Source organism: Eurosta solidaginis, chromosome 5 (assembly GCF_040869045.1).
Source record: "Eurosta solidaginis isolate ZX-2024a chromosome 5, ASM4086904v1, whole genome shotgun sequence".
In the NCBI taxonomy this organism is placed as follows: Eukaryota; Metazoa; Arthropoda; class Insecta; order Diptera; family Tephritidae; genus Eurosta; species Eurosta solidaginis.
This window is the reverse complement of record NC_090323.1, coordinates 198229235-198244502: the sequence shown is the minus strand read 5'-3', so window position 1 is coordinate 198244502 and position 15268 is coordinate 198229235. Positions and strand designations below refer to the sequence as shown.

General features: G+C 39.8%; 1 protein-coding gene across 4 annotated transcripts in view; it reads left to right on the top strand.

Moving 5' to 3' along the window:
- axo (axotactin) overlaps nucleotides 1-15268 on the top strand; it is a 296029-nt gene that overhangs the window by 131003 nt on the left and 149758 nt on the right. The window lies entirely within an intron of this gene.

Here is a 15268-nt window from a genome sequence, read left to right as displayed (position 1 = left end):
TTGCGTGGCAGTCTCTTCCATTCCCATTCCGCTACTCAGATTTACTTTCAGTCACTCAGGTCAGTTCGTGCTCTGATAAGACGCGAGCTTTATTTTAGAAGAGGAAAAGTGAGTTCTTTCACTGCATCCTACTAGTTCAACCCTTAAGGCCTTACTTGGCGAAGCAGCGAAATTTTTTGAAAAAGTCGTTTTGTGAAGACAACTAAAACAAATTATGGAGCTTAAAAATTTAACGAGGTCTTTGGTCAATCTCAAGTCGTTATTGTTGCATTAACATGTAATGTTGTTTATCTGGCTTCAGATCATTACTACAGGTAGGCATGTGTAGAGTCGGCTCTTTGACAGCTCGGATATACTTAAGAACAGTGGTCGACTGACGCGTTTTAACCTCGGTGTCAATAATCCGAAGATATTATCAAAAAAATCTATAAATCACCCCGGAAACCTCAGAAACCAGGGGTGCGATCCAGAAAATGCAGCTGTATTTGCGGCCTTAGGCCACTTTTAAATATAATATGTGTGGGCCCAATACAGATTTTGGGATCAAAGTTAAGTCCTCTAGAAACACTGCATAATAGAGTGTGTGTACCACAAAATCATCAACATTACAACGACCACATGAAAATGTTCAACTTTTTTTGCAAATATCCTTTTACAGAATTAAAATGTTTATTTTCCGTCTTCGTTTTATTGATGCCGGAGTTAAGGCGCTTCTTTTGATATTTTTGGACGTATGTTAGCGTCCGACCGCTCTTTGACCAGCAGCTCTATAGTATTGTCAGATTCCTCGAGTTTTCGGAAACTCCTTGATTTTTGACAGTGATTTCCCAGTCGCAGAAATTTATTTCGGGAATGTTACTGAACACTGATACATAAAAAGTATGATCACTAGGGTGACATAAAACGAGTGTGTGTTGTTTTTTTTTTTCCTTTTGGTGTAGTGAAAAAACTAGTTTGTAAAAAGGCAACGTTTAGTTCCATAGTTTTTTTATTGATTGATTGAAATTATCACAACCAATCAGCTATTCCTATGACAAAAGCTGTGATTGCGAAAATTGGCAATCGTGATTGTGCACGAAACGCAGATGCTGTCACAATCAGTCAGTCCCGCCCATCTCATCTCTCTACAATGTCCTGTAATCTTTCAGTCGCTGTGACAGAATCACAGGTATATACTACCTTACAAGTTGCCATGAGGCCTCACTCAGACACTTGATTACTCATAAAAGAAGTCATCTGAAATGTATGAGTTATAAACACGTATTAGCCGCAACCAATTCGACGTAAAGAAGAATTTCAAGTCAAAAGAAAATTTGCATTGATTTCAACTAACTTACATATTGTTGTACAAGGCGTTGTATGCAAATAATTAAGAAGAAGCAATCATGCATATTGGAACGATTTTCCGTCATCCCTTGCCAAATTTGTTTACGAGCCAAATCGGTTTCGGCGTTGTGCCATCATCAGTGTCGAAATCGACAAATCGTTTATCCACCCTGTCGGAAAATCAGTAAAGCAAAATAAGTCAAGAAGCAATCAGCTGTTGCGATAACAACACCTGGTACTGAATTCGCCTTACCATACATATATGATAACCCCAATTTGTCCTTTCTTTTTCATTTTGGTATTTAGCTTGTACCTACTTGCACAGAGTTTAGGCGCTCAATATTTGGTGAAATTCACAGCACACACGACGAACCAAATCGTAAGCCGAAAAAATTAATGGCATTTGATTTACGACCCACACAGTGACACTTCTTGCTGCCACTGCACTGAACTTACGTTCGTTGTTTGCAATGGCTCTTTTTATACAATTGTATCACTAAATTTAAGTAAACATGTTGCCAACGTTACACTTTTCGGTTATGTGATGAGAATACGTCCAATATGTCACTAAAACTGTGCATACCTGTTTTACGATAAACTACATACACAAACAAATATGCAAAGCTTACAAATATACAGATATCCATGCTACGGCATGTATGTACGTAATTCGTAAAAGTATAAAGTTGTGGTTTAATATACGATAGATTTGCTAGCGGCTAAATTTCCACAAAAATGGCAACGATTTTTCGCACTAAAAATGTAATTACAAATATCGGTTCAATTCATCGTTTTTGGTAAATTTTGTAAACAAATATTTATTGACATGTCAAAGTCGACATATTGGTATTCGTGTGCAAATGTGTAAAAGAGCTGAAATTATAATTGCTTTTCCAATATTAAACTTTATAACGTTTCAGTATGTATTTACATACAACATAGAGGATATTAATGTAGTCGAAATATACACATACATATTTCTAGGGATGGCAGATTAGATATACGTATTAATGGCATAAAAAAAAGTAATTAGTCAGAAACTATTGGCAGATTTTTGTGCTCTATTTGTACGCCACTTTTTTTATAGACTGGCAATGCAAGAGTATCGCCACAGCGATATTTTCAACCTCTTTGAGTTATTCATAGTATTCCAGGAAGCTCGTCTTTTGCTTTGATATTTCCTATTTATCTTATATTAATTTACACTATCGCTGTTTTCTGTCTTCCTGTACACAAATGTGTAGCAATTGGTAATTTCTAATGCCAACGTTATCATCATTGTTGTCGTGGCATCTCATATTAGAGGTGAGACTTAAAACTGTACAGTGCACTATTCGACAAAAATGTGACATTTACTGGAGTGACTATTAAAATAAGTGCAGTTTCGGTGAAGGATTTGCGGTGGGAAAGAAACTTCGACCCCAAGTACTGTCGTTCGCCCACATGCATCTAAATATTCAGCTAGCAACATGGATGTCCACAATCGAAGAACACGCAACCAGACCAATTACGTTGTGATAGACGGACGGCGTGCCTCCAGTTTTTAAGATATGGGCAAGATTTGAATGTTTAAGATGTGGCTAAGAACAAGAAACTAAAAATACAAGAAGATTGAGACGTAGGAATATTGCAATCGCAAATGTCAATGATTTTGCAACTTCCATTCACTGCTCTCTGAAAGCTCAACTCAACCCAGCGGAACGCAGGGGCAGTAGGAGCATATCGCTTAAACACTTCGTACCACTTCCAGGAAAAAATTGGTTACCGATGACCATGGAAAAACAACTTGTACGATGAAGAAACCTGCTTCGCTGCCGAATGGAAGGAAGCTGCCTTCAAAACAAGGCTTAAAGCGAACGCAGAGGCAGAAAGGCGTGTGAGGAGCTTGGTTACAAACGGAAGACTTTAAGCGCGGAGCAAATTCCTGCAACTAAAAACGCGGCGATCTGGTTAATGATGCATATACTAAGATATGTCCTCCTAAATATAGACAGCGATGTATACCGAACCCGCAATTGATGATGATGGCTTTTTAAGTGCTCTTTGCCCAGTACATAAGAAGGTGTATCGTGCAAACTCCGCCAACTATCGCGGAATCAGCCTTTTTAATACCGCAATTAAGGTTCTGTCAAGCGTACTGTGTGAAGAATGGAAGCGCACTATACCTAGTAAATCTACCACCGAACAGATTTTCACTGTGAGCCATTCGTCACGCTTTCGACAGGAGCTGTGTATATGCCGTCATGCCTGAATTTAGCTTCCTCGAAAAACTTATGCGGCTGTGCAAAATGGTGTTGGGCAAAACTACAAGCTCAGTCAGAATTAGAAAGAACCTCTTCGAGTTATTCAAAACTAAGCGAGGTTTTAGACATGGTGACCGCTTATCGTGTGATCTCTTAAATTTAATTCTAGAGAAAGTTTTACAAACTGCTGAACTTAGCCACTCTGGAAAATATTTCTTAAGAGCAAGAAATTACTGGCGTTTGCTGATGACATTGACTTCATCGAAACACTCGTGCCAATTCGAAATAGTAAAAGACTTTGTTTATTTGGGAACTAGCATTAGCACAAACATCAACGTCAGTCTTGAATCAGCATCTGATTAAGCGGCTGTGGGAGGATCGAGAGAAATGTTCTTCAAAAGATTTACGGTACATCAAATTAAAACGCATCTGCTATGAAAGATGATGCTTTGACCTACAAGTTATTCCAACGGAAGGCGCGAACGAAAGTAGAGAAAGATGGCGGTCCTCACTCTGCTGGAAGGACAGGTGGAAAACAATTTAAATAACCTTGGTGCTACCAACGGGCGATAGTTACCTCAATCAGTAAGCAATTGGCGCGACTTGTTGTACGCCCAAAAACGTTTGCAACGGTTAAGCGCCAGCTAAGTAACTAAGTGACTACCAAAATTACGTGGTTGAAGTTGTGATAAACGCGGCATGTACCTATTCTTAGCTAATCCCGTACTTCTACTTTGAATCAGTCCTTTACGTCGATAAGACCTTTGGATAGGGCACAACGATATAGCTTTATGCATGTTTTTATGGTGAAGCCTTTTTGACTGGATTTTCTAGACTAATTCTTGGACAAAATTAGTTGTTCATCCTAGCATCGATTTTCGATATGAGGTCATTAATCCTTGTGTGTTTTAACAACAATACGCAACTTATAATGAAACTTGTGAGTGAACTGGTGCTTGAAGAAGTCGTAAATAGTATTCCTAAAATTTTAGGGGCACAATTTATTTATGGGTTGCCAATCATGATAACGATTCCCCTATACTTGGTGATATTAAGCGTGGTATCAGCAACGTCAAATAAGTATAATTTGAATCCCGTTATATCCGCCGAAGCGCAAAAAACACAATTCTTCTTTCCATACCACGTGGAAATATCTAAAACAGAAATAAGTGAAACGTTGCTTCACCTCGCAGCATAATTCTTCGCTGCAATCGAAATCTTTACCTCCATCTCGTTTTTGTTTACCTTGTCATCATTTATTTGTTGCCATCATTATTATTATGATACATATTTACAACCTTGACAAAGTTAAAGGACAGTCAGTTCAATATTTATTATTTTTATAAAAAAAACAGGTACAGCCCTCACTGCTGTGTCAACCGTTTTGATATTCCATGTGGTAAATGCATAGGTAGCTAATGAGTACGGTTAAATATGCATTTGCGACACATTTGTTTGTAGGGATGTAACATCCTTAATGTAGATTCCAAGCAAGCATACATACTAACATGCATCTTTATGTTGGAATATATCAGCTGAGTTAACCAAGTCGTTTGTTCTTTTTTAAAAATAACGTACACTTTTCATACAAACAAAACGCATTTGAACTACAACCATAAGGACACGTTCATAATTAGGTAGAACACATGTGACTTACATCCTTAAGCCCAGAACACGCTGACCTGCGAGTTCTGCTTCAACTATAAAAGCTAAAGTCGCCTGCTTCACCACCATCATTCACTGCAAGTGGCTAAAAGCGAACAGTGCAAATTTAACAAAACAAAAAAATGCCTTATAAACAAACCGCCGAAAAGGAAGATGAGATCGTTGCAACTCATCGTGCAACTGTAAATTATCTAATATTTTTACACCGTCAAAAATTGGAGAATCGTCGCAAGGATTTCACAGGCACTTTTCGTCTTAGCAAATCAAAGTTGTCCATTACCGAAAAATTAATATTAAAAACAAAGAGCAAAGCTCATCAAATTAGCACCGAAGATTTATTTATACTTAATCGTGAACAATTATTTAGTAATCATTTGAAATATAAAATGAAACAAATGTTAATGTGGAAAAAAATGACTAAAGCACAAAGGCAAGAAGCAATAGAACGGTGTAAGAGCGGTTCATATGTGGAGATACGGCATGATGGATCTAAAAGAGAATCGCAAAGCGCTACGCAAATGGAATTAATCGAGGATGATGCGTCAATTGATTAGTTAATTTAAGTTATGAAAGTAAACTTTTGTAATAAGAAAGAAAATTTGTATTATATACTTAACATTATTTATAATTGTATTTTCTCAAATATTTTTGCAATAAAATTGTTAATATTTTAAATAAACAAAACTGATTTTTTCATGAACAGCTTATGAAACCCTTCTGCCTCGCAGATGCCGTTCGTAGCACAATGGATCTTCGGCCAATTTTTCAAGATATTATTATATCCAACTAGCGGACCCGGCAGACTGCTTGTTCTGCCCTAAATTTGGTCTATCTGCATTCATTTTAATAAGCTTTTTCCGTCTAAATCTGCCCTCGTCCCTCTACACTTTTTCCTAATCTTTGTATTTACTCCTCCCTTCGTACTTTTCGCTTCATCTATCTCCATTTTCGTCTCATTCTATCTCTTTATCAGTCTTCTTCTCTCTTTTCTCTTCTCTCAAGTTTTTCTCATTCTTCTTCGTACCTTATTGACAGTACCAGAGGGTGGTATGTATTTTGTTCCAGTCCCACTCCAGTCCTAGTCCTAATCCCAGTCCCAGTCCGTCTCTGATCTACTTCCCGAAAGAAGCGTCGTAAATACTAATATATGTATGTAAATATGTATGTGGGTATTATTAATTCATGTCTTTATTTCAGCTTCGCATGCATATTTATCAGTTTTTCTAGGTTGATGCGCCTAAATCGAATATCACAATGGAAATTACTTTAAAGCTCTCAGCAACAGCTTTCATTTGATATCCATAATACACACATATTCCAGGGGTATCCGGGTCCACGCTTTGGCCTATATCTCGAGAACCTGTACTTCGATCCTGAATTTTCTTTGCTACAAACCTCACGGAGCCCGATACCTTTCCAACGAATGTAAAACCGTGGAAATCGGTTCTTGCGTTCTGGAGTTATAGCGTCAGGAAGGAAAACCCGACTTATTTTTATATTATAGATATTGTTACGAATATTAGCAAAACTAAGGAGTGCTGCCAGCTCTAAGCCGATCTAAGCAGTGACGTGAATGCACATCAATAATTCAATCATTATGTATCTACATAAACGAATCAATAATTGCGTCTACACATATGTACACATTCCGACGAGCAACATTTACATACAAGGCAGCGAGAGATGAGATGTCACACACCGATGAATTTACTTATACGCTTATGTGTGTGCGGGAGACTGTAAACTACAAACACATGCATATACCTTATCTGAGTTGTCACAAGAGAGAGCAATAATTTGTGCACGTAGTTGTGGCTGGCGATTTTGTAGCCGAAACAACTAGTAACTTCTGGAAATCGAAGAGCCTAGAAGTATGCAGCGTAAACTATAAAAGCGGCGCCAGCGAGTAAGAAGTAATTCAGTTTGATTTGAATTGTCAAGCAGTTACGAGTAAGACGATATCTAGCGAGCAATACCAGTATTATTTTGATTAGTGGAGTTTCATTTGAGCTATCAGTTTGGTTATTAAGCTATTCGTTGCACAGTTTGAGTGTTATTGTGAAGCATTTTAATAAAGGCCATTTTTCCATTATTCAATATTGGAGTTATTTATTCAACAGTTTAGCGATACGAACCTAGCAAAAGGGGCAAATAAGAGGATTTGCAGAAAATTCGTTACAATATTCTTGTACATGTATTATAATTTTTATTGAATAACGGGTGGTTTTATAGGTATAATAGAACGCAGACATATATAGACTTCCATATATAAAAATCTCCAGTATCGAAAAAAAAATTTAATTAAGACATGTCCGTCCGTAAACACGATAACTTGAGCCAAATTCGGTATATGGGCTCATGTGGACCCAGAATAGATTGGTATTGGAAATAAGCGAAATCGTACGACAACCACGCCCACTTTTTCGATATCGAAAATTTAAAAAAATGGAAATAATTGGATAATTCAAACACGAAATCGCTAAGCTAATAAAATTTGGTAGGTGGATTGGTTTTATGGCGCAAACACTAAATTCCAAAAATATATTATAATATGGGCGTGGCACCACCCACATCTAGAAGAAGAAAATTCGGAAGTTTAACAATACGTAAATCAAAAGCCGTTAAAGATATTACATTGCAATTTTTCATTTCATTTTTCCTCGCCAAATTTTATAGACTGAATGAAGATAATCAAAATCGTTTAAGACCACACCCATTTTTCCTTAAGGTCTAACCTTAACAAAGTTTGTAATAACTATGCTATTTAACTTGCTTAATAGGCGCTTAACCGTTTAAACGGTTATGGCCGTCCAACAAGGCGCTCCATTCGTTTCTTCGCTCTGCTCACCGAGTTGACAATTCCTGCGCTAACGATCCGCCGTGCAGAAGGTCGTGTCTTCTATTTAAACCGCCAACATCTGCAATAGTGATGAAGCTATTAATGCAGCACATTCATTGCAAATACGAACGGAAGGAAAGGTGGGGAGCGAAAAGACAGAGAAAATAGAGGGGATTGAAAGAAAATAGATGAAAGGGTGGGAGAAAATCATAAAGGAGAAGGACGGTGGGCATGAATCCGAGAACCGAGAGGGAAGGAAGGTAAAAGCCAAAAATCATTAGAAAAAGGACCGAGAAGGGAAAGTAAAATAAAAACGGTGAAATGGCAGTATATTCCCTTGTTAAGTTTGGTTTAAATGGAAAGGAAAAAACGGTGGGCATGGTTATGTTAGTTTGAACTGGTTGGTCCGTGAGGCTCTCACATATACTGAATGTGTCCGTAGTGTTACCATAAGTTTGTTCAGCGACCAAACTGAAAAACAAAATTAAAAATCAGTGCCTATGTTATAAAATAAATCCGTGCCTATGGCAAATACTAAAAGCTTTCTAAAACCTCCACTACCTGGCAAGCGTATGGCACGAGCACAAAACTTGTCTGACTGCAGTGTTCAGTCAGAATACTCGTAATGAGACTATAGTCCTCCCTTTTTTATTATAATTATTATTTATACATAATCTTCGACACTTTGCAGCCCCACGCTTGGGTTCTTGCCTTTCCCGCTTGATCGATCATGTGGAACTTCCACCTTCTCTCAATCTCGCCCAATCTTATTGAGACATCTACGTGGTCAGCTTCGAGGAATGCGCCTTTTTAAGCAGGTTCATCCCGCTTTTTTATATCCATATTTCCATATATTCGCACATAGCGGCTGTGCTGGCTAAGCCATGTTATGCGAATGAAAGATGATACTCCGGCCAAGAAAGTGTTTCTATCGGTACCCGCCTATGGAAGAAGAGGTAGAGGGCGGCCCCCACTACGTTGAAAGGGCCAGTTGGAAAACGATTTAAACTTCCTTGGTGTGACCAATTGGCGCCGGTTGGTGGAGCGAAGGAGTGGCTGGCGCGCCTTGTTGGACGGCCATAACCGTTTAGACGGTTAAGCGCCAATTAAGTGCACTAGGACCTAATATATATATATGCTTCTCACTATCACGACTCTTTCTAGGGATTGCTTACACTCCAACACACTTCTAAATGCTGTGCTATGCGATATTAAAGTTGACACGGCTGCAGTTTAAGCTAATTTCTTCCAGCATTTGTACTGTTTGGCTACTGCTAATACTTCCGCCTGAAAAACATTACAGTAATCTGGCAACTTGTAGGATCTGTTTATTTGCAGATCATCGGAATTAGCGCAGAGCCTACTCCTTCCACTACCTCGGAACCATCGGTGAATCATGTAGTCTCCTCTAATTGATGACGCCATACTTCTATGGCTTATGGTAATGTTCTTGCCATTAGGTAAAATGTGCAGCATGGAATACAGTGCAGCCGTCGGGATTGTTTTCAGGGCTACAGCAACGCTAAGCATTAATGGCCTGCATATCCCTCAAATTCTTTGAGATAGGTTCTTTTTTGTGTGACTGTCCACTTAATAGGGACTCGATAGTATAGGATTGGCTATACAATCGCGGTAAATTCCCAATGAGATAGAGGGCGATAAACCCCACGCATACTCCAGCATTATTTTACAGGCATAAAGTACCATAAGGCTTTCTTCAATCTCTCCTACGAGCTTGGGCCCGGGGCCAATTTGGGACGTTACACCCCTTCGTAGACAAGACCATATCCGTCTTCTCTGCATTTACGGTCAACACATCATAAGATGCCCAGGTATGTATATCCCCCAAACGCTCGATTCATCAAAGAGCTAATTCTTGGAAGGCACTTTCCACTTGTGACAATTGCAAAGTTATCTGCGTAAGCTGTTAGTTTGATGGGTTCCTCATCAATCCTTCTGTGCAGTTGTTTGATTACTAGCGTGCACAGAAGAGGTGATAGCACCCCTCCCTACCTCGTGCCCCTGTCCTCTGATTCCGTGGGCTCACACAACCCCATCGTGAAGTAATCTTTCTTCAATTTAACATGCAGCCGATACATCTGGTTATGGCTGGATGTACTTCAATGTGGTAAAGACCATCCATGATCGCCGGTTGAGAGACATTGTTGAAAGCTCCGACAATGTCGAAGATAACTACTAAGGCATACTCCTTATATTCCAGGTCTTTCTTTATGTTTATAACCTTCGGCCTGACTATGTGAAGAGCAGTTCAGTCAGCGAAAGCTCAGACGAAGCCATCTGAAGGAACGCTGTCCTTCAGTTAGATTCTATCGGAAATACCCTGCACATAACAGTAGTCATCAGTGTTGCCAGAACTTTTTCCGAAGAAAGGCTAGATTGACAAAAATAAAAGGCTAAATAAATATTTTTAGGGCTAAGAAAAAAAGCTAAAAGTTTAAGGCAACTTTCTATGCGTTTTATTAATTTTTTTTCATAAAAGATATTACAGAATAAAAAATTTTAATAAATTTTTACTCCAATTTCTCAAAAAATATTTAGCAGGTGTCATTTGTTTCAATTTAAAAGGGATACATGAGAAATACTATTCCGCTATAGTCTGTAATTTTTCGTAATATGTTTGAGTTAAATGGTCTTTTATTTTCAAAACAATAACGCCGTTAAAACTATTTTCAATAAGGAAATCTTACTTACTTGCTTAACCGTCTAAACGGTTATGGCTGTCCGACAAGGCGCGCCAGTCGCTCCTTCGCTCCGCCAACCGGCGCCAATTGGTCACACCAAGGGAGTTTAAATCGTTTTCCACCTGGTCCTTCCAATGGAGTGGGGGCTGCCCTCTACCTCTGCTTCCATAAGCGGGTTCCGATAGAAACACTTTCTTGACCGGAGCATCATCATTCATTCGCATATCATGGCCTAGCCAGCGCAGCCGCTGCGTTTTAATTGGCTGGACTATGTTGATGTCTGCGTATAGCTCGTACAGCTCATCATTAAATCTTCTTCGGTACTCGCCATCGCCAACGCGTAGAGGTCCATAAATCTTTCGAAGAACTTTTCTCTCGAACACTACCAAAGCCGCTTCACCTGCTGTGTCATGGTCCATGCCCCTGCCCCATATAGCAGGACGGGTACGATAAGTGACTTGTAGAGTATGATTTTCGTTTCGCCTAGAGAGGACTTTACTTTTCAATTGCCCACCTAGTCCAAAGTAGCATTTATTGGCAAGATTGATTCTTCGCTGGATTTCAGTGCAATGTTGTTGCTAGTGTTGATGCTGGTTCCCAAATAAATGAGGTCTTTTACTATTTCGAAATTATGGCTGCCAACAGTAGCGTGGTTGCCAAGGCGCGTATGCGCTGACTCTTTGCTCGATGACAGCAGGTACTTCGTTTTCACCATCAAGCCCATCTTTACCACTTCTTTTTCCAGTTTGGAGTAAGCATAACTAACAGCGCGGGTGTTTAGGCCGACGATATCAATGTCAACAGGATATGCCAGTAATTCGACGCTTTTATAGTATATTGTTCCAGTGCGGTTAAGTTCTGCAGCTAGCATAATTTTCTCCAGCATCAAATTAAAGAAATCGCACGATAGGTAGTCACACTGTCTGAAGCCTCATTTAGTTTCGAACGGCTCGGAGAGGTCCTTTCCAATTCCGACTGAGCTGATGGTGTTGCTCAACGTCATTTTGCACAGCCGTATAAGTTTTGCGGGGAAACCAAATTCAGACATAGCGGCATATAGGCAGCTCCTTTCCGTGCTGCCGAAGGCGGCTTTAAAGTCGACGAAGAGATGATGTGTGTCGATTCTCTTTTCACGGGTTTTTTCCAAGATTTGGCGCATTGTGAAAATCTGGTCGATGGTAGATTTAGCAGGTCTGAAAAGGAAATCTGCTTTTTTCTTTTAAAGAACCCATGAAAGATATATTCCACACTGTCAGAGAACCTTTTTTTCAAGTTTTTGGTATGTATTTTACACCGACTCCAAACGATATCTGGCAAATGAATTTTTGAAAGGGAATATTTTCATGAGACCTTCTGAGCTGGCCGAACCACTGCCGATGACCTCCGGTTATATAAAGTTTTGAAATAGGTTATTATGAATATGAATACAGGAATTTGAAAACAGAAGATGTCTTATTATAAGTCCAAGTAATTTTATATATGCAATAAAACTTATAATAAGGTTATACTATGGTTACCAATTCTTATTCAACCTCGTTATTATAACAGCTTATGTAAGCCTGATTTTGGGTGGGATATATAGAAGTCATATATAAAAGGTCCTAATACAACAAGTAGTTCCTTTTAATAAAGCCTTATTTTTGTTGGTCCATAAGCCTTATAATAAAGTTGTTATATTCTATCTTATGGCTTATAATAATTCCTTACGTAAGTTTTGTTTTATACGAGCTATAAGCCTTACATACAACGGTATCTTTCAAATAAATATTATGCGCGTTGAAATAAGTACAGAAAATAGGGAGCTATCCCATTTTGTGAATGCCATTTGCAACGGATCGAGTCCGTCGTTTTACGCAAAAATTTCTAAAAAAAAGTTGAAAAAGAGCTTAAAGCTAAATCGCAACTTTTCGAGCTAAACGGAGAAAAGAGAGCTAAATCTAGCTCGAAAAAAGCTAAAATGGTAACACTGGTAGTCATATATTATTGCATGGTAGGTAGGTTGAACTGGCCGGTCCATGAGAACCTCACATAAACTGATTGAGTCCGTAGTGTTACCAGAAGTTTGTTTTAACGACCAAACTGAAAACCCTATAAAAAACCAGGACCTATGTTATAAAATAACTCCGTCCTCTTGGCAAACACTAGAAGCTTCCTAGGACTTAAGCCACTTGCTGCTTCTAGATCTGACAGCTGTATCACTCCTAATAACTGGAGTCTTAGCATGGCAAGTGCAGGGCACGAGCACAGAACGTGCTCGATCGTTTTCTCCTCCAACCCGCACTTCCTACATCTGCTATCACTGACCAAGCCTAATTTAAAGGCATGTGACGCCAGAAGGCAGTGTCCAGTCAGAATACCCGTCATGAGTCTACAGTCCTCTCTTTTTAGTGATAGGAGCAACTGTGTTAGTCTAAGGTTGTAAGACCTACACATAATCTTCGACACTTTACAGCCCCGCGCTTGGCCCCATGCCTTTCCCGCTTGGTCGATCATGTGCACCTCTCGCCTTCGCTTAATCTCGCCCAATCTAATTGGGACATCTACGGAGCAAACTTCAAGGGATGCGCCCTTTTTAGCTAGTTCGTCCGCTTTTTCATTCCCATCTATTCCCATATGCCCTGGGACCCAATATAGATGTATGCTTCTCCCTGTCCGATTCTCTCCAGAGACTGCTTACACTCTAACACGCATTTAGATGCTTTGCTATGCGAGATTATTGCCTTAATTGCTGCTTGACTGTCAATATAAAAGTTAACACGGTTGCGGCTTAAGCTATTCTCTTCCAGGGTTTCTACGCTTGGAAAACGCTACAGTAATCCGGCAGCCTGTAGGATCTGCTTATTTCCGGATCAGCGCAGCATACCGCAGACCCTACTCCTTCCACTACTTTGGAATCATCGGTGTATACATGTATCGCCTCGTCCGCCATTTGCGCACCCTTGCGCCAACCGTCCACCTCTATTGTGGCCTTAGGATCTCCCTCGAAGCGCAGATAGGGAATCATGTAGTCTGTTCGTCTTGTGATCGATGACGCTATACTACTATGGCCATATGGTCGGCGCTCAAGCTGCACCGAAGCGCCGAGCCTGGTTGCGGTCGTTAACGCTTTGTTCTTTGCTACCAGGTCTACAGGTGGGATGTGCAGAATGGCATACAGTGCAGCCGTCGGGGTTGTTTTCAGGGTTCCCGTAATGCTAAGCATCGATAGTCTGCATACCCCCTCTAATTTTTTGAGGTGTGTTGTTTTTTGTGTGGCTTTCCACCAAACAATAACTCCATAGTATAGAGTAGGGCTTAGAATCGCTGTAAAAACCCAATGAGAAAGAGAGGGCGATAGGCCCCGCGTACACCCCAGCATTCTTTTACATGCATAGAGTGCCGTTGAGGCCTTCTTGACCCTCTCCTCCACGTTGAGCTTCCATGACAGCTTACTGTCTAGGATGATTCCTAGATATTTTGTGCAAGGTTTCACCTGTAAGGTCACCCCTCCTAACTTAGGCCTGGTCCAATTTAGGACCTTGTACCTCTTTGTAAACAAGACCATATCCGTCTTCTCCGCATTGACTTTCAACCCGACATTAGATGCCCAGGTATGAATATCCCGAAGCGCCCGATCCATCAAAGAACTAATCGTTGGAAGGCACTTTCCCCTTATGACAATTTCAACGTCATCTGCGTAAGCTGTAAGTTTTACAGGTCCCTCATCGAATTGCCTGAGCAGTTGGTTGATGACCAGCACCTCTCCCTCCGGCGTGCCCCTGTCCACTTATTTCGTGGCCTCGTACAATCCCCATTGTGATGTAATCTTTCTGCAATTTAACATGCAGCTGATCCATCTGATTAAGGCAGGATGTACTTTAATGTAATTAAGACCATCCATAATCGCCCATTTTGCAACATTATTGAAAGCCCCGGCAATGTCCAAGAAGACTCCTAGAGCATACTCCTTATATTCCAGGGATTTCTCTATGCTTATTACCACCCTATGCAATGCGGTGTCTACCGACTTGCCTTTGGTGTACGCATGCTGTGTTGTGGAGAGCAGCTTTTCATCCACGTTGGATTTTATGTACACATCTATCAGCCTCTCAACGGTTTTGAGCGGAATTGCATACTTATAGAATAAAATAAATTGTTTTATTTTCATTTATTTACTGCTTCCTGTATTTTAATTTAAATTTGTGCAGCATAAAATAACGAAACGAAAAACTAATATAATTTTCTCTTTTATTTCATTATTTTCTATTTTCAAATACAAAAAAATTAAAACATTTGCCACACCAATCTACCGTGACCGTCACAAACATACACCACACCCTGTTAAACATCCGTTCACGCGGAAATTCAACAAAACGATGATAATGGCAACGGAAACGCCAAACTAAATATCCTGTAAACCAAAACCCCTACCGCGCGCTTGCACCGCCTACAATTGTACAACTTAAATTGCGGAAATTGAAATACACCAAATTGGAAAACACCACATGCCACCG